General features: G+C 39.5%; 1 non-coding gene across 1 annotated transcript; it reads left to right on the top strand.

Moving 5' to 3' along the window:
- The first annotated feature begins 352 nt into the window (after nt 1–352).
- On the top strand, nt 353–424 carry trnat-cgu (transfer RNA threonine (anticodon CGU)). The gene has a single exon. It is a non-coding gene; the product is annotated as a tRNA-Thr (tRNA).
- Nucleotides 425–21,534: the final 21,110 nt, after the last annotated feature.

The following is a 21,534-nucleotide window of genomic DNA, read 5'->3' on the forward strand; positions in this document are numbered from 1 at the left end:
GTGTGAAAGCCTGCTCTACTGAAGAACTATAGCCAGAGATGCCAAAGAGGTCGAGATTTCACCACGTGAGAGAAAGCATCTCAGAAAACGAAGTTGCGGTCGTTTCCACGCGTTATAAAACCACTAGGTCAAACAACAAGAGCTGAAGAGCCGCTGTTGAGAGTAACGCGGCCGAGCGCTCTAAGGAGCTGGCTTAAACCTCCAGTCTCTTCAGGAGCATCTGTTGGAGTCGCACTGCTACTGCGTATCTCCTTGTTAAGTATCCCTTTTATTGTTGTTGCTGCCTCCAGGCGATGTAAACCAGATTCAGAAAAAAAATAATTTGAACAACATTATTCCTATGTTGTTTGAAGGCGCGGTGGCCAAGTGGTAAGGCGTCGGTCTCGTAAACCGAAGATCGTGGGCTCAAACCCCACCTGTGCCTGTTTCACTTGTCACTGCTTTCCTTTAGTTTCAAAGTCTTCAAAAACTCGCAATGTAGGAGTCTCAATAGTAAGAGAGCATAACTGTCGCCAGTGATTAGTATTCTTGCATATCCTGCCTTGTTTTTTAGTCGACAAAGCTTGTTTCTCTTCACACCCATCTTCCGAATGATCACCTCATTATTGGGAAGGAACGTGCGCTTGGTACAGCCCCCCACTCCATGGTCTGATCACAAACAGATCGGGTGAGCTGTCAGTCCAGGTTGGAAGTAACGTTCGAAAGCACTAAAAATCTGACTTAGGAACGAGAAGACCGTGTTTTTTTAAACGAGTAAACGATAAAATAATATACTGCCTGCAAGACTATGTCAAGTTCAAGTTCAAGTTTATTGTCATTATACTTATACACAGGTATATGGTATAACGAAATGCTATTTAGCTAGCTCTCGGACATAAGTAGTACAAAGAAAAAAACACAACAACACAACAACAATACAATTGTATTACAAAAGAAAGACAGAGACAACAGCCGATGTGCAAAAAACAACAACAGGCAGTGTGCAAAACAACAAAAAGGTAACAGGTTATGTGCAAAAACATGTATCAAAAGAATGAAATAAAGGGATAGAAATTATGGGGAGTGAGCTTTTGAGATGTATGGTAGAGGTAGATTTTCAATGTGTGTTTGGGTTTTTGGTAAGAAAGAAGGCACTGTGAGGTTCAGATCATAGGTGAGAGTGAGAGAGGCTGGGAGTTTAATAGTTTGATAGTGCGGGGGTAAAAACTGTTTCTGAGTCTGGTAGTCCGGACCCGAATGCTCCGGTACCGTTTTCCATGTCATGCTAAACGCCACAAATTTTGTTCGTCCAGTCGTATCAATCGTCCTAAAGTTACGGAAAATCGGATGCAACTGGTGCAATCAGCACCCATTTCTTCAGGATAGTCGAGCGTTTTAAAACAGCAAATTCACAGATTCGTGTCTTTTAAGCTTTGTGTTTCGCTCTCCAAATAGAGGCACGGGTTCAAATCCCACTCCCGACAGTCAGGCGTTTTACCCTGTCTTTTTTACCTGCCTTTACACTGTTTCAGTCTTGTTGTGCTCGCTGACAATCACAGTACGAGGAAAACGGAGAAACTACTTAGCAAAAACATAACTGACAGAAAAAAGCTTCGTAAACACGTGAATGTGATTAGCAGCAGTAAGGTATGCATTCAAATGTTTAAGGCTGATTTATAAAAGCAGCAGAAGAAAGGTGCAGCCTTTGTGAGAATTCGCGGGTTTTTATGCTGCTTGGACTTCTTTCAAGCCTATGAAGTGACCCCCGTTTTATTTTCATTTTCAAACTTCAGAACCGAATAACAAAAAGGTTTCATGTGTGACAGCATTCCGTTGCAAATACCGTTTCCACGATGTATTCAGCGACGGGAATGAAATATTTTAGTGCTGGCTCAAATGCGAGGAATTTCCGAAAAGCCTGGAAAAGCAACGCTTGCAGTAAATGACAAATTTAAAGCGTATAGTCAGTATGAACAGAACAACGTAATGCTCTGTAAAAACGATCTGAAGCCGCAATTGCTCTTTTATCTCGGGCAGTTCATTCCGATACGATATATCCGAAGAATAAATGAAATGCCGATCTCCAAACATGTTGTTGCCATTATTGTTACTCCTGCTGCTGTAGTTTTAAGCTTTAATCAGTGGGTATGTAATGTTGTAAAGGGGCTGGACTACTTTGTTCAGTCCAAATTCCATTATGTGAATGTATGCTTTTTTAATATAAGCATTAACAATACAATGCGTGCTCAAAAACCATTACTTATTAGCTTAAGAAGCGGCAGTGTTTTGAGAAAGTGTGGTATTCGAACAGTAAATGCTGAAGTGTTTAATACTTGCTTGTGAGCAGATCTCCCTCTGTTTAGACAAACTCTTGTTTGGCCGATGATTTCAGATCAAAATCTGAATCAAGTGGAAAGAAAGCTGAATTACGCAAAGGTCATATAAGGTACTGGGTATCACTGTTACGCCATCAGGTCCTGCTAGGAGGATTGGGGGGATCAAATTGACACAGAGGGACCCAATGTGGGGGCTGAACCCACAGTTCTGAGATTAAGAGATTCATGCTCTATTGACTGCGCCTGTATAACTCTTGTGCTACAGCAGTAATGTTTCTGGGTGTGGATGGACATGACATAATAGGCTGACAGCAGGAATACGTGGCCCACAGGCAGTGACAGTATCGCTATCACATTTGGCTGCAGTATATTGTGTTGAGAGCAGCAATAACTTTCCTGCAGAGATGGGAGTGCCTTTAATACAGCTCTTTCAATCGGACAGAGTAACAGGAACGGACCAAAAGTTTCTGCTGTGGATCCATCTCCACGTGGGGGAAAGAGACAGTAAAATAGCGATGAAGAAACAGAAAGAATTGTGCTCTCTGCAAAGTAGGAGAGAGGTGGTCAGACACATAAAACAGCTTGGTGATAATTTGCAGCAACAGTTTTATGTTATTTAGTACAAGGATTTCTCTTCATGTGACTTAAGATGTGTAATTTGTATGTTGGTTGTATGAGAACAGTTTCTTCTAAAGTCCTGTCAATTGACAGTGGAGAGCTAGCTGGTGCACATCTTCAAGAAGACTCTCTTTAAGGCGATTACAAGTTTCTTGAACAAATCTGTGTCATATTTTTAAAATAATTTAGCTAATGAGCAACGAGAGTATAAATGAATTCTCCCACCCTCCATTCAAAGATAAAACTCCATGTGCGAGTCTAAGTTTCCTTGGAGCTACTGATGTTCGTCATTATTGGACATTCCCGGTGATATTGACTAAGGAGCTCAAATTTTACGTGTTGTAGTTCAACATGTACAAAATATTCGTAACCCCTGCAAATATCGGCAAGGTCAGTGATATTCTCAACAATGTGTGCTATTGCAATTCGTGCAATTCGTGCCATACTTTTTCCCAATGTATTCTGACATGCCAAGATCAGAGGGTCATATTTAAAAAAACTGGTGCATTAAAATGTTTTGTACTTCAGGATTTTGATAGTCTGTTACATTGTCTTTCACACGTCGGTGTCAGAACTGTGAGACATTTTCATAATTGGGGGGGAAGGCCGTAGCAATAAGCAGAAAGTACAATCACCTTTTCCCAGTGTAAGTCCGTGTTATGGTGAGTTTTCAAAATTGGTTTGCGATTTTCTGAAATATATTCCATACAAAAATATAATTTGGACAGTCGCTATTTATTTGGATATTCCCTTTCACTGAGGATGTCTACAGTATTCCAGCCGGATTAGTACTGATCGAAGAGATCCATCTACAGGCGAAAGGCGATATAACATCACAGCAGCAGCATTTAAGGTTGAACGAAAAACGCGAAGAAGAAGCTGGCGAATAAGAAGCCAACTTCAGCCTCGTAGCAGACCCTGGGAGGCACGCTCAAAATAATCATCTTTCCCAGTACTTTAAAGTCGTATTTAGAGCGCTTTACTGCAATTTTATGTGATCGATGGAAGATGTGAAGCCATCGAGCCTGTACTGCGATTCACATTGAAATTGAAGCCATTTCTCATGCTTTCTCTCAGTTTCGGGGCTGCAATTGCGTGTAAAGGAGGCGACTTGAAAATGAAACATGCAATCACCTTATAGAGGGTCTTCACGACGGGGTGCATCAGCTAGTTCTCCATTATTGTCAATTTACTGGACTTCTGAAGAAACCTATCGACATCGAAAATACAAACTGCACAGCTTAAGGCACATGAAGAGATCCGTGTGCTGATTGACTCAAAAATGTCCCTACAAATAATCCGCCGGGTTGATTTACTTGTCCGACCACCTCCCTCCGTCCCTCTTTGCTGTTAGCACAATTCTTTCAGTTTCTTTTCTTGTATTTTCCTTGCTATTTTACTGTTGCTTTTCCCCATGAGGAGATGGATCCACAACCGAAACCGTTTTCACCCTTTGTTTCTGCAGCGTCAGTCTGTATGAGGAGCACAACTCACACAGCTCCAGTGGCGCAATCGGTCAGCGCGTGGTACTTATACAGCAGTGCACAGCGGAGTCATGTTGAGGTTGTGAGTTCAAGCCTCACCTGGCGCAGTATCTTCAGCTACTGAAAGCAACTGTCGAGTTTAGATACTCTTAGGTATTTGATGGAGATAAATTAACATCAAACGAACAAGTAAAGGTGAAGGTTTATTTCGAGTCACAATCAAAGAAGGCTCCACAGCTGAAACATTGTTTCCTTCTCTTTTCAGCATGGAATGTGTACCTCCAGTTGACCTGCACACAAATATATGAGAGAGGTCTACTGAGGTGAGTGGAGCACTGAAGACTTAATAAAGCTCTTGCATTAGATTCTGTTTTTGTTGTTCCCCAGATTTGTTTTTAAATGTTCTTTTTCTTTTGAAGTTGTTGCGTTTGGTTGTTTTTTATAGTTGTTAGACAACTACAGGGATTTACCTAGGTTCCCGGAAGACTTCTCATTTTGTGTTTGTTGTGTTTTTGGGTTACAACTATTTTTTTTCTGTTAATAGGACCCCACGCATTACTCTGGGACTAGTTAACTTTAGTTCTTACATTGTACCTGAAATGACCTCAATAACTACTACTCTGTTTCCCTTTTTTTTAAAAAAAAGGCAAAACTGATGTTTGTTTCTCCTTGTTGCTGATTGGTAGCTACAACGGGTCAGTTGCAACAAACTTGGCCTCTGAAATTTGTCAGCAGCTCTGTACTGAACCTGTTCTCAATTGCAACAAACCTAAAATAACAGCAGCTGCCCATTAGATGTTACTGAAGTAGCAGACTAAGCGGAACAATAGATTACATTAGAACTGTCCTGAATGTAGTGGAAATAATATCGTCATTAAGTAATGAACTGATGCACCACTTGTTTGAAAATTATTTTTATATTTAACTAAAATTGCTTTCCAGACACTACAATTATTCACAAGGAATTTTATCAATACATATTTTATTAATAAAAGTGTGATATCTAAATAATAAAGTTTAATGTTATCTTTAACATTAGTACTTTAGTAGCTGTATTATGCTTTTGTGAATTTCCAGGTATCCCGGTGGAGAGAACTGAAATTAAGGAAATACATATTTAAAGGGGTGTAAGTCTTAAATTAGTTCTGTTACATCTGGGTGTTAATTGAATAGATTTGTTGTATTATTTAATTTGATTTGACTCTACACTTCTGTTTCTCATGAGAAAATATTGGGGATTTGCAGATACAGATAATAAGTTGTACTATACAGGCAAATGTATGGTTACCTTAATGAAGAAACTGTTATCATTACCCTTTTCAACATTATTATTTAAGACAGTCTTTCAGAACAGTATTCTCGTATTAGTGGCTATAGTCTAATGATAACGGTGGTGAAACAGGCAAAATGTGTGGAAAGATTTGGAGATGGAACAGGAGACTCATACAGTCGATAGAAAGGTTGGGTAGGATTGCACACACCACCATGCCAGTGCTTAGTATAGTGGTTTAAAAACATAATAAGTGATTTAACAACATCAACTGCACTACTGAGAGCTCAGCTCCACTACTACTAATACATCGCCCCTTTTTGTCAATTAGATAGATGTGTTTTCTACATGTATTTAATTAGTGCTTCTTTCGTTTTAACTGATTTAAAATAGAATCTCTATAAAACAGATAAATGTGTATGTGTCGCGCTGAAATTCACACACGAGGGAAGCCACACGAGTAAGGAAAGATATCGCGTTTAGGAAGAAATCTAGGATGATGACCCCGCTGAATGGAAACAGCCTCATACATGAGTGGCATGTGCTCTACCACTGAACTGAACTCCCGACAACTACCTTTATCTGCAGCACTTTTAGGAAGAGTGAGGAGTCTACAAGCCCAGAAAACGTGAGGAGAATTCAGAACAGGAGGCTCTTCACCTTTCACTCAGCTTTCGTTGGACGTCTAAGTGAATGACAAATTTTCACTTTTTGATTAAAGAAAATAAAAAACACCTTTCTTCCAGCCAGATTCAAACCAGAGACCGAAGGATTCCTCACTGTTCCCACTATATTCCTCCGCTCTAACAACTGAGTTATCAAAAACACAGGAATCCCACCTTTTGTCATACAAAAAGCACAATGGAGTGCAGTGTTCCTATTTATTTAAATCCCAGTTCAAAATCAAATCTCATTCCCATAGTCCTGATTAGTTTAAATTTAAGCAATTAACCAGGCTTCTACTGTATAAACTTCTAGAGATATTACAAATTGTTTGAAGGGACATCATTTCAGATGGAAATTGACTTTTTTTCTAGTGGGATCACATTAAACCTTTCTTTTGGATGGAGAACAGGATCATTGTGAGATTCAAAACACATCTGTCTTTGCTTCTTTCAAGGATGAATGGATTATTGAGATGCAAACATTGGTTCAAATCAAAACAAAATTGTGCTAAATAGTACTTCTGTTTTTATTTTCAGCTACCAAAATTTAGCCTTAGTTGTAAAATTCCATATTAATATTCAATATTAAGTAGATTCAAACATGCACAGTAGAGAAACAGAATAAATGAAGTAAATGTTTCACTAACATTTAAGTGCAACCTATTGATCGTCTTTGGCCAGTGAATTGCATAAGGCACCGCACAACTTTTACTGGAAGAAATACTGTGTGTTCTGAGTGGCTGCATCTGTATATAATGTTATTCAGATAAGTTTAGGTGGAGGTCAAATTCTAACCTCGTACTTCTGCTTCCCTGCTAATAACAGCTCTCTGGCTACAGAGGGTGCTGGGCACCTCTTTTCTATCCCCTCCCTCCACTGCAACACCACTGCTGCAGGATTTTCTCCCTGGGGAGGGGATGTGAAGACACTGATCTCTTACCAGCACTATGCTTTCCTCAGCCAGGGAAGTTAAACCCGAAGCACTGTGTCACGATTATAGTCCCCCCTCCTTAAGGGTGCTCCAGCCCTTTCACTCAAGACTTTATTCTCTGCACCTGTTTCCCATTCCCAGCCCACCTTAAAAGCCAGGCGCTGACGCTCATCCGGGCTCTGCATCTGATTTCCATATCGTGCGAGTCCGGGACCTGGAAGCGCCTGGTCCCATTAAGGTTTTAACCTCTGTTCCCGTTCCTGTTCCCCGTCCGCCAGTTCCGACCCGGCCTTCGTGGTTTTTAATTCTTTGTTCTGATGGATCTCCTGGTTTTGGACTTACCCTTGTGTTTTGGATATTCCCTAAGGACTACTCTTTTGGATTGTTCGCCTCGGCCACACCTCCCCCGTGCACCAGCGCACCTTGGACACGCCCCCCTGTCTTCAGCCCCGTATTCCTGCATGACGTTTCCCTAGTGTTCCCCCACTTCTTCAGATTGTGTCGTCCGCATAGGGTCCGGAAAGAACTGTTCGTTACACACTGAGCACTCAATACCTTGATATTCATCATCTGGCTACAGTATTATTATACTTATTTACCAAGCTGCTGGATCTGTGAAGTTCTATCATCATGGAAACATTATTTGTATCAGGAAGTATGATGTGGAAACACAATGTACGTCCTTTCAAAAGCTCACAGCTGTACTACTCTAAAACATAATTCTAAATTGCTAGAGAGGAAAACAATCTTAGCTTGATACATTGTTGTGCAAGATTCTACTGTCATTTTCACTATTTTATTACTGACCAGGAAAATGACTTTTACCAGATCAATGAAAAGTAAAGCTTTATTTAAAAGGTTAATTCAAAGTGATACAGTACATTCAATGTGTAGTAAATAAATCAGATTAACAACATATTAAGCATTTCCTCTGCAAATATAAAAAGTTAAATTAAACTAAAAGGAGAACCAGAAAAGCCACTGAGCAGGAATGAGACTTTCATTCTGTGTGTTCAGATGCCTGCTCAACAATCATCTTATCAACACTAGTCTTATTGTCTTATCCGAGTAATTAAGATTTAAAAAAAAAATCATTCAGCACAAAAAACAACAACATATACAGTAGGTTACATTCAGTCTTTGAAAAGCTCATTAGAAAGGAAGGGTCATCAGTTCAGATTGAAAAGTCTAAAATTTGAGCCTCGCTGCTGTGTCCTGGGTTGAATGGTGGTAAGAGTTATTTTCTTCATTTTTCTGTGTGTGAGATGCTTTTATGCATCTAAATATACAGATGCAATTATAATGTATGCAGATTATTTTCCATATGTAGCACTCTGTAAGTGGCAGTGACATGAAATCAGGCCAGATTAACTGATCATTAATTAATGTTGTATCTACTTGTTCTGATAATGACACACATCTGTAATCAGTAGACAAAGGGAAACAACAATCACAATTCAGTTCTTATCTCAGAATTGCAGGACATATAGACCTTCTGTTGTAGTGCAGTGTCTCTCAATGTAAAGGTATAAAAGTGCAGGTCAGTCTTACAGCCTGAGAGACACAGCAGGAGACACAGTAACAAGGTCTCACTAGGACAGTGACTGTGTGGGTACTGTACAGGTTTTCAGCTGTACAGTTACTGGATAATCTGAAATCAAACACCTCATAACCTACAGAACTACATACATTAAGGGAAATATAACAGTATTTTAACAGGGATGACTCAGAAACACAAGGCATATCATAATGGTATTGCTCAGTTAAAAACTCTAATCTGACTTCAGGACGAATCCTCTACAAAGCTGCACAGTGCTCTGACATAATCATACTAAGATCCTTTTTCAGAGGGTAGTGTGGTCAGGAGACTCCGACATCATCATAGTCACATCCATCTTCAATGGACTGTGTGGCCAGGAGACTCTGCACTTCAGGAGAAATGGCAGAGACACCTGCCAGAGACACACAGTCAGCAGAAGAGGTGAATAGGGTACAGAAAACAGAGTATTTCATACAGAAACAGACCCTCAAGATCTCATTACTCAAAGAAACAAGGTTGTGGAAAAGATATAAATTGTGTGAAGCATCTGTCAAGAGACAAAATACATGTGGCACAATCAACACTGAGAAACTTGCAATGGGCATTCTTGCCATTATGTGAAAATGTTAGTGAAAGAAGTCAATACTAGAATTTAATAATTATTAATTATTTACTGAAAGGATATATAGGAAATTATAGCTATGTTCGCCTTTTGTTTAGAGTGTACACATTTTGGAATACAAAAGTTTATTCCAAAAAATCACTAGTAACTAGCTTCTGATATCTGGGTACATTGCTTCAGACCTAGTAGCCCTTAATGTAAAAAGTCCCAGAAGTATGTCATGGCAAGAATAGAAAATTAAAAAATACAGAATATGTGCCCTCCAGATTTTTTCATATCCCCCATGAAACAGAAACAGAATCATCAAAAACAGATGTATGTCTTAGATCATGTGTCTCGCTTAAAAACATCTAAAAATGTTATAATGTAATTTCTATAGTACTGTACATAAAGTCCAGTAGAAATCATATTTATTTACATCCATGTAATATTTTGTAAATCCTCCCTTGTCAGGGATTACACTTACGGAACACCTCCTATAATAGACTGTTAGCATCTGGCACTTCTGAGGGGAGATTGGTGAATAACCTCATATGCACTCTTCAGAGAGCTCTCTGACTTTATCCATGATGACACATTTGTTGTGTTTAATCCCCTATTTCGGATGAGTATAAGTACTGTTACACATGCCTACCAGGGTTTTCAAATGCTCAGGTATTCCCTGCTGTATTTGTGTAATTGTTTAATTGTGAAAACATCCCAGTAGGTACATTTAAATTTAGAAGAACAGCAAGTGAGATTAGGATAAAATCTTTCTTCCAAACTTCTGTTATAAACTCTATAGAAAACAGAATATATGAATAGGAAACACTAATAGAATAATAGATGTTTATTCAGAAATGTATTGTTTCTCAGCAGGGATTCCAGATGGGACTCCAGAGACTGAGTCAGACCCACTGTAAGAAACCCTCTTTCTCAATGTGCTGGGATTAAACCCTGAAGACCCCCTGCAGCTGAACCACAGTTAAGGTCTGGTCCTGGGTCTAGTTGACTTTGGAATGGTTCCCTGTGAACTATCTGAAGACCTGCTGAACCTCCCACGCCCACTGTGAGCTCCCCTGGCTTCCACAGCCCTCACCTGAGATGGGATCATTCTCATTGTTCTCCACATCATCATATTCAGACTGCAGCTCATCACAGAGGAGTTTTCCTGGGAACAAGAAAACAGTATTTTAGTAATTACTTACAGTATGTGTTTCACCTAGTAAATTAATTTCAACAAACTGCCATTTTCTTCTTCTACTTCTTACTTCTTGTGAATGTGGTTAGATTCTATATTTTAATTCCTTTAATTACTCCTAACTACGTCAAACTATTTCATCCTCTAAAATGAAAAGCTTACTCTTCCGTAGATACAGCTATCTGTCTCACACTATATCTCAATAGGTTGTAGGAAACCAAGAAAAAAAGGTTTGTAAATAAACTGTCCATTATTCAGACTAAAAATATTTTAATATCATTACTTATATGCAAAAAAGTGTAACACATTTAGTACAGTCTTGACACATATGAAGGCAAGTCGTCATCAATTGTATGTGTGGCTGTATAATTGTGTGTGTCTGGGGAATTGTGTCTAGGAAGATACAAATGAGGAGAATCTGGGGAAATATGTATCTTATGTTGACCACAGAGTGGCAACGTTTCAGTTTGATTTCATACAAATGAAAATATTTTAGACTATATTAAACACATATAAGATGGAATGGAATGAATTTGTTATTTTAGCTATAAAGAAATTGTTTGAAAGAATGCTATTCTAAGAAAATAAATACTATGAATCTTTTCGCCATTAACAGTTTCACGGTGACTTTGCAGGTAACACGTCCATTTTGAAAATCATCTTTCGAACGTGATCAATATCTGAACCGGAAAAAAATAAAAAATGGCGAAAATCGAGAAAATCGGCTCTTTAGAAATTGGAAATATATTCGCGAGAGGAGTCCTTTTCTCAACGATTTACACTTTTTGCAGGAGTCACTTCTCCCAACGAACATCTGCAGGTTTCCGTAGTGTTCCTGCAAAGAGTGATCAATTTGAGACTGGCACATGTCCCGATTTAATTGAACAAAGCTAGATACGCATATTCTAATGCAGCCTTCATTACAAAACAGTTTATTTATCGAAAGCGTTTTATGTGAAAAAGAGTAAAACAAAAAAATATGGATGACAATCTTTTAAAGCTGAAGATTTTACTTATGAGAAATTGTCATCTTATGTAGATGCTTTTCAACCGATGCTTTTAGAACTTTGCTGTCCTTCCTGCATCATTTTCAGCCTTATAAACTGTGTAGAGGTAGCAATCACTTGCTATTTCTCAAATGCTTCCATCATTTTTCTTTCACGCTAGGACGCGAGTGTGTGCATGTGTTTGGTTTTCGTTTCACTGATTCTCATTGAAGATTTGGGAATTAACGACGAAAGAATCAGTAGCCTCGGAAAGCGGAAGCTTTGGTTCACAACGATCTTGAAGACACGCCCATGTAGAGCAGCGTGTGATGATTTGTACTACAAAAGACCAAGTGCTCAAAGTGACGTCCGCGTTTACCGTTGAGACATTTCATCTCGGGCGCACTTTTAGAAAGCAAAGAAAGAGCAGTCGTGTTGAATCAGCAGAGTGGCGCAGCGGAAGCATACTGAGTACATAACCCAGATTGTCAAGGATTGTCAAATTCTCCAACAAATCTGTGATCTAGTTTTAAAATATTTTTGCGTAGTATAAATGAATTCTCCCGACAGCCAGTTAAAGCTACAATTCCTCACGTGAAAATGGTTTTCTTGGACATTGACTTAGGTACTTAATTTTTTACTTGTAGTTCCACACGAGTAAAACACACACATTTCCTGCAAAGTTCAAGAGGGTTAACGTGTTGCGAAGAAATCCCATTAATTGTTAACGGAGATTATGTTTACATCAGAACAATCTGAAGCGCATCCCTGAGTGGGCTTGAATCGCCAGCTCTTTGTTTAACAGCTGCACAGAGAGACACCCCCGTTGCTTTTCACCATTCACGTTTGTAGTTAAAGGAAATAAAATACTGGCATTTTCCTGCCAGCCCGCAGTATTTCTTCTGCACTGACGAAGAATAACCAAGAACTGTATTTAATCTTTCGCAGGCTGTAATTTTCAGAAAAAAAGAAGTGAATACTTGTATTAAGCTAAATCAAGCCGACGGAGATGAACTGCTGTTGTTTTTCTCCACTTTTCTTTAAAAGGAGAAAAAATCACTGGCATTTGTTGTTTTTTTTTTGCAATATTTCTTCTGTCCGGATAAGCAAGATTTGTATTTTATCTTTCAGAAGTTGTATGACTTTCTTGAAATTCAGAAACAACTTGTTCCAGAAAAGAAATGAACACTTGCTTCAAAGTTAATGAAGAAGTATATCTCTCTCGCTGCGTGTGCTCGTATCTGTCCATCTCTCTCTGGCAGTCTGTGCAGAGTATCTGAAGGGGATGTAACACCACTTGGCAAAGAAGAAAAATCCTCAGAGGCAGAATAACAAATCATTATTCTCTTCTCAGTCAGATTCACAGCTCAGACTCACACTCAGACAGAAGCAAAATTTGATTACCAATTTTCTGGAGTGGTGTCATCTTAACCATCTCCAGCTTAACACCAGCAAGACCAAAGAAATGATCTTCAACTTTCAAAGGAATAAGTCTCCGCTGAACCCTGTTTCCATCCAAGGTGAGGACATAGAGGGCGTACATTCCTACAAGTACTTAGGGGTACACCTGGATGATAAGCTGGAGTGGTCTGGTAACACTGACGCCCTGTACAAGAAAGGTCAGAGCCAACTCTATTTTCTTAGGAGACTCAGGTCCTTTGGTGTGTGTGGAACACTGCTACACATTTTTTATGAATCAGTGGTGGCGGCGGCCATCTTCTACGCTGTTGTGTGCTGGGGCAGCAGCATCATGACAAAAGATGCAAATAGGCTCAATAAACTTATAAAGAAGGCTGGCACTGTGTTGGGAATGAGCCTTGACCCCCTGGAGGTGGTGGCTGAGAGGAGAATGCTGACCAAGCTCACAGCCATCATGAACAACACCTCTCATCCGCTTCATGGGACTGTTACTGGGCAGTGGAGCACTTTTAGCAACAGGCTGCTCCAGCTACGGTGTTCAAGGGAACGTTTCCGCAGGTCTTTCCTCCCGGCGGCGGTCAGGGTGTATAACGCTGCCCTAGGCTAGGACTGTTAGCCCTTCATTTGCTCCTCTATGGACAGCATGTTTACTCCATTGTACTTTTTGGACAATCAGTCTGTATAAACCTATGCACATTTTGCACATATTTTATTGTTTTTACAGTGACTATGATCAGCACATTTTGCACACACCTACTGTATGTACTTATTTATTTATTTTTATTTATTTTGTTGTCTTTTGTTTTATAACTATTCTGATGTCTGTTTTGCTTGTCTTGGGCTGGACTGCTGTAACACATCAATTTCCCTACGGGGTTTAATAAAGTATTATCTATCTATCTAAGCTCAACTCCATACTGTTCTTTGTCCTGACAGTCCAGATCCAGAAGACATTCAGACAATCAGTGCTGCTACATGAATAATATCAGACAGAACAGCCTGAACTCAGGTCACATCTCCCCCTTTTCTCCTTCCTCCCAGCCTCTCAGAAACACAGAAGAGCTCCCAATTCTCCACTCTGTGAACTGGGCTCAGGGGTCACTGATCTGGCAGCTGTTGGCTCTGTTCCAGGTCAGAAGCAAGAAGCTTCTATTAACCCTTTCCAGGACCTCCAGCCCTTCTGTATTACTTTCTTTACTGTATGTCAGCCCCCAAACATGTTTCTAAGTGTTTTATAATGCAAGTGAGTGTGGAATGATTTTAGTATTTATTTTATAAACACCAGTATTGACACTCTGATCATCATATTGATTATTAGTAGCTGATGGTCCGATGGTTGTGACTACTATAGTGACCAGTTGACCAGTCTGTAGCTCTGAGCAGTGGGACTCAGATCACACAGAAGACCTGTCTGTGTGTGATCCACACCAGCCCTGGGATTCAGCTGCTCTCACAAGTGTCTCACAGACAGTCTTATGAATTTACAATTAGATGAAGTCTTGTAACAGTTATACAGTTCATTTAAATCATCAGACTACCTATGGAACTGAGAACTGGGTGGAAATAAAACCAGGATACACATTTTATCCTCTAGGATCAGGAGTCTGATCCTCCTGGCTTCTATACTCTGAAGATTCGTGTAAAACTGTTAAAAGCTCTTATTTCAGGGACTCGTGCTCGTTCTCTACTGCTCCACACGGGTACGCTTTGTAACACATTAATCTGCGAAGTAAACAAATTTTTTTTCCCTGTTTAATTAATTGCATTTCTTGGTTTGCCGCTCTCCTTCTCCAACTGTTATGATTCGCTTCTCTTCACAGCCCAGTATGTATTTTTTTTTGGGAGATGTTTTATCTGTAAGAAAAGCCCCCCGGGCTCCGGACAGGAGTCTCCTCCCGCGGAGACGCGCTCTGCTCTGTTAGAAAGAGCGCTGTGATGTCACAGACACGCGCGCTGAGTGCACGGAGGAGAGTTATTGATCTCTGAAGAACCGTAGGATAAACGATTAACTTCACCGATTGGTGAGTACTGATTCATTTCCCATTCTTGACCCTGTTTTAAATATCTAGTAAACAGTCAATAAAGACTGTATCGATCAATTACCATACTGCGTTTAGTGTTAATAATGTTCAATCCAAAATTAAACAATGATTATTCATATTATTATTTAGGTAACTCTATCCTAGAGCTAGAAAATTATATTCCAAGTTGACACATGTATGTAAGTAACAGTTTAAATGCATTTTTTCCAGTGTTTATAAATCATAAGTATGGTAAACACGGCGACAGGCGTCACGTCACTGTGCGCGTCTAGGTGTCTCGCCTTCGTCACAAAGAGCGATGTGACGTCATGGGTAGCAACTAATACTAATACTAGTGTATTCATGTTAATATTAATGAGAGTACAACTGTTAGTTTTAATGCTAGTGTTCATGTGAGTATTAATGATGATAGCGCTACCGATAGTTTTAGTTTTAGTGTTCATATTCATGTTAATATTAATTATAATTATAGTGTTATAGTAGTAGTAGTGTTAGTTTTAATGATAGCATTAGTGTTATTATAAGTAGTTTGTGTCAGTGTTAGTAACAATGATAGAATAGTGTATGTTTTGGTGATAGTGTTACTGTTGCAATATTAGCAGTATCTGCACTAGTGTTAGTTATAGTGTATCTGTACCTAAGAGTGTATGCCGTGTCTATGTATGTATACGGTGTCTATGTGTGTGTCTGTGAATGTGTGTGAGTGTATATCTGTGAGTGCGTGAGTGTCTGATTGAATGTATAAATTTGTGTTGTGTCTGTGAGTGTGTGTAGTGTCTGTGAGAATACATGTGTGTGAGTGTGTGGGTGTATATCTGTCAGTGTGTGTGAATGTGTGTGTAGGTGGGCTTGGGCTCCACTGGTGTGTCTAACAAAAGTGGCCCATCAACAGGTGTTGAGGTCCAGAGCCACTTACAAATAGAAACACTTTCTAGAGTCCAGACCAACACCCAGAGAGCTGTGAGTCCTCTGTTTTTATCACTATTAGTAGTAATGACAGTAGTAATTCTAACACGAATAATTGTTAACCGAAACAGCCATCAGAAAATATCGCCTTTGCAATGATGTCACTCCTCTTCTTCATGAATTTACTTTAGTGACAGGAAAGTTTTTGTGTCTGAGTGCCTGCTGCGAATAGTGCAACAAGCCATTTCTCTTCAATATTTTCTGGTGTGGTTATTTTTATCACATACGAAACATTATTCTCCTTATTAATATTTTACCTGCAAAGTCACAGTGAAACTGCTAGGGCAAATGAACTTTTTATGGATGGAAAACATTCAAAAGGTTTAATGGCTCCAGAGAAGGCTTGAACTCACCACCTCACCATGACTCCACTGTGCACAGCTGTGCAAGTACCACACACTGACTGATTGCACCACTGGACTTCCCTAGAAAAGCTCCTACACAGATTGTAAAAGTGGCACAAACGCAGAGTGAAACTAGGTTTCGGATGTGAATCCATCTCCACATGGGGGAAAGGGACAGTAAAATAGCAAGGAAAATACAAGAGAAGAAACTGAAAGAATTGTGCTTACTGCAAAGTAGGAAGAGGAGGTTGGACAAGTAAAACAGCTTTGCGGATAATGTGAAGTGACATTTTTTGTGTCAATCAGCACACACATTTATCTTCATGTGTCTTAAGGTGTGCAATTTGTATGGTCGTTGAATGAGATTGGTTTCTTCACAAGCCCAGTCAATTGACAGTGGAACGCTACCCGACGCACGACTTCATGAAGACTCTCTGTAAGGCGATTACATCTTTCAGTTTCAAGTTGCCTCCTTTGCATACAATAGTAGCACTGACACTAAAAGAAAGGATGAGAAATGGCTTTTATCAAGCGATCATAGCATTTGTTTGCCTGAGGATCCTTGTGTGCTGAACTGGCCTCTGGAGAAGTGTAGTGCAGTAAAAGAGAAGGTTTGTGTCACTCAAGACTGTAACAGAACTCAACTTCTTTTATGAGAGTAAATATTTCTGTTGCATCACAGTTCTTAGAATGGTGAAAACAGGAGCACTTTCTCAACATTTTTGACTGAAGTATTTAAAAAGCAAGAAATACTATCACTATGCAATCTAATGCAATTGAGCTCCTACAAATGTAGCAGTCTGATGAAATGACATACAGAATTAGGTGACAATATCGGAAGATGAACACAGAATTGAAATGCACAAGATTCATTTTCAGCAGCAAAAATGCACTTGATTATATTTTACAAGAAAGAAACCTTACATTCACCCACTACATTAGGAGAGAACAGTAGGACAGATAGTTAGTGTCACTGGACACTCCATCACAGAGGCCGATCTCTTCTCCTTCATTATGCTTACTTACACACTCATGATGAACTGTCCTCCAGCGATAGTCAGCTGGCATCACTGTCTCAGACATGACGTTCATGTACATAATATACCTTAATTGTACCTGGCACTGCATTATAATAATTTGATCAAAACAACTGATGAACTAATAATAATCAAATTTTTCTTTCCTTCTTTTAGTGGAAAAAGACTTTGTCCAATAAAGATGCACCAGGCACGCGGACACAGAGAAATACATTGAAAATTCTTCAGTAACTGCAGGAGACACGTGCCTGTATGTTTCAAACGTTACTGACAATTGTTCTGCTTTCAATAATCACCAAACCACAAACAAATATTATAATCAGTTACTGCAAGAGAGAACAAAATGATTATTTTAACAATTATTATTATAATTTTAACTTAAGAATACTTCCTGTCTATTTACAGTATATTTTACATTAGTGTTTCCTTCCTTGAAAAAACAAATCTTGCTGGTAAGAATGGTAAGAGCTTTGCTTTGAAGCTGCAACAACCTTGGTTTGAATCAGTGTTACTGTAGGACAGGAGTAGACTGAAGAGTCCCCTTGTGCTGTTTGCTTATATATTGGATTATATAAATGCAGAAATCGAAGCCTATCTAATTTTCCTTTCTGCTAAAGACATTTATGTGTTTGGGAAGCATTTTCCTGTCCTTTATGTTCTTGCTAAGCAGTTTCTACATTTTCCTCCTATTGTGATTGTCAGTGAGTACAAGTAGACTGGAACAGTGCAAGACAGGGAAAAAAACCCTAGCTATTGGGAGTGATATTTGAACCCCCACCTCCACTTAGAGACCAGGGCACATAAGCAACATGGAAAGACAAGACTCAGCCATCCTGACGAGTACTAGAAAGCACTGTGCTGAATGCACCCATTGTGTCCAATTTTCTGAAGCTTTAGGACAACTGACACCCGGATGAACACGTGGCGTTTAGCATGACAGTCTTGAAGGCAGGCAATGATTTGTTCCAATAAATATTTTATTGTGTACTTGTTCAAAAAACACAGTCTGTGCGTCCCTAAGTCAGTTTTTCAGGGCATCGAATGATACTTCTAACCTATACTAACAGCTCACCTGATCTGTTTGTGATCACACCATGGAGTGGGGGCTGTACCAAACACACGTTCCTTTTTACACTGAGACGATCATTTATAAATTGGGTGTGAAGAGAGACAAACATTGTCAATTCAAAAGCAGTGCAGATTATGGTAGGACAACAGAAGGATTATGAAGTTATTTTCTTCTTATTATAGAGATTCGTACAGTGCAAGACATTTAAAGACTTAGATAAAGGAACGTCATGATAAGTGAAACAAGCACGGACAGGGTTTGAAACTCCGACTTTCTGTTTACGAGACAAAAGCCTTAACATTTGGCTACCTTGCCTGCAATGCCACCTCCTTCCAATCAAGGCTAACACGTTTTTAAAATAAAATGAAATAAATATTTCGGTACAAATTGCAATGAGAAGAGGAACAGAACAAATATGATTATTACTTTTCAAATTAATTCTATTGAAACTGATTCAATTACATGGGGGCAACAACAACAAAACTGTGATTCTTAACAAGGAGATATTTGGCAGCAGTGGGATTCCAACTCATGCCCTCAAAGGGGCTGGAGCTTTCATCCAGCTCCTTAGACCACTTGGCAAATTACTCTGTACAGTGGCATTTGTAGTCTGACCTTATGGTGTTACAGTATGTAGAAGCAACCCCACCTCCTTTTTCTGAGATGCTTCCTCTTACTTGGTGAAATATTTTCTTCTTTGGTCCTTTGAAAATAGTTCCTTTGTGAAGCAGGCTTCAGACGGTGCTTATAGTGCCCTTGAAGTGATTTTATTTTTACAGGAAGACGCATTCCTAAATGTATCTCTCCTGTTTTAAAAAAGTTTTTTATACAACGCACGAATAGTATTCTACAACGGCATATTTTATACAACGCACAAATAGTATTCTAATTGCAGACTGCAGATCTGTGCAGCAATCTTACTCGATTTGACTGTAATTCTGAAATACCTTAGCAAACATATTCAGGTTTCCTTGAACCTTTAATAAAAAAGCTACATCGTTTCCAATCTCTGATGTCACTGTAAACTCGGACGTGATACTCCGCAGATGTGCAGTGTGCCTTTCCTCTTGTTGCATTCAAGAGTACTCACTGCATGACCTCCTCACTGCGTGCCCTGTACTCTACAGTGATTTCATTTAGATCAGTGGTTCTCAAACTTTTTGGACCAAATACCACCCCTAATCCAACCAAAGCATCCAAGTACCACCTACAAGTCATCATCTCATAGGAACCCCAGAAATTCTCAATGACCAACATGAGCGTGTGTGTGCGCACACAATCACACACACACACATATAATAAATATTATAATAATAAACTTTATTTGATATAGCGCCTTTAAAGGTGGCTTCTCAAAGTGTTTTACAGGAAAAAAAAACATTAACAACAACTAATAAAAAAGCACCATTTCAGTGAGAGGGGTGAGCCTGTTTAGTTGAGCAAAGCAGAGGTGAATTAATTTTTCGAGCCTTGATACAATTTTTCGAGTCTAACAGATATTAAATCGTCAGGCATTTTCTTGACGGCAAAGGTCTCGCGGTGGATGTTGTAATGCGTACATTATTTTCTGGAGCAACCTCTCTAATTCGTGCAACTACACCGTTATGTCGGCTTGTCATTGCTCTAGCACCGTCTGTACAAACTCAGACGCATTTTATCCAGTCGAGGCCATTCTGTTCGATAAATTTATTCAGAAGCTGAAATATGTGCTCTCCTGTAGTTCCTGTTGGTAGCGGTTTACAGAACAGAAAGTCTTCATGGGACGTACCCTCAAACTCGTATCTAACGTAAACGAGCAAATTGACCAAATCGACTACAGACTCATCTAATTGCAGTGAAAAACATCTGCTCATCTTAACGCGCTCTATCAGTGTACGTTTGATATAATCCTTCATTTCAATAATTCTATGAATGACTGTGTCTTTCACGGGGAGGGGGGCAGCAGGTCGAGCTGTTTAGCAGCTTTTTCTCCACACTTAATACGTGTCAGCTCTTTTGCCAACGGTAAATAAGGTTCTTCAAAATAGTGTAGCTTACCTGCTTTAGCAATCTGCAAGCTTGCATTTTTCCGCGTTTCCGTTTTTATTTCCGTATTTATTTAAAGTTTTTATTTCATGCGCATGGGAGCAAAACACAGAGACGCTCGGTGTATTTTTCTCAAATTAGAACAGTTATTAAATATTTTTCTGGTATCACGCTTTCGTGTGCTCACAAGATTACCTGCGTTCGTAGCACGTATTTCTATGCATTCCTGTGTTTACAACGTTGGCATTGTTCCAAAATCACACACATTCTCCTTTCTCCCTATTTGCTGGAGATACAGTAGCTTTTTTTAAATACAATTGGTCACTTGCATCCGTAGCACGCATTCCTATAGAGTGGTATAGAATTACAGAGTATCTCTTGTGTCCACTGAAGTATTAGCACGCAATGTATCGTAGTACATAGGCTGCGTATTCGACACGTATTAAAATACAAAATATGAAAACCCGTCCCGATTTTTCAGCGCACACAACACAGTTCCAGGGTCATTTGGCGTACCACCAGGCGGCACGCCACGTACCACTGCCGTACGTGTACCACAGTTTGAGAACCACTGATTTAGATTATCTACTTGGAGTAGAGTGACAAGATCACCTTGAACAATTTCGGTTTGTGAAAGGAAACACTAGAGAAAATACAAGTGATGAACATTTAAAATAACCACAGTACAGCTAGAAAAGTGAAAGATAAAAGACGATTTATAATGACATTCACAATAGATTTAAGAAAAGCACGACTTGAATCCTGGACCCTCAGATTAAAAGTCTGATGCTCTACCGACTGAGCTATCCGAGCTCTAGAAGAAAAGACACTCTCAGGGTCCTCACAAGTCACATGTCTCTTCTTGTGCCAAAGCGCAGTCATACCTGACCCATCTGGAATGACCACTGACAGACTTTATCCAGAAGCGACAGCACCATCATTCCCAGTAGAATGAGAGAGAAATACAGCATGACATGGAGAGTCAAGGGTCTCCCACAATCCATCTTTCCTCACATGACTG

The sequence above is a fragment of the Atractosteus spatula genome, chromosome 10 (genome assembly GCF_055471065.1).
Source record: "Atractosteus spatula isolate fAtrSpa1 chromosome 10, fAtrSpa1.hap1, whole genome shotgun sequence".
In the NCBI taxonomy this organism is placed as follows: domain Eukaryota; kingdom Metazoa; phylum Chordata; class Actinopteri; order Semionotiformes; family Lepisosteidae; genus Atractosteus; species Atractosteus spatula.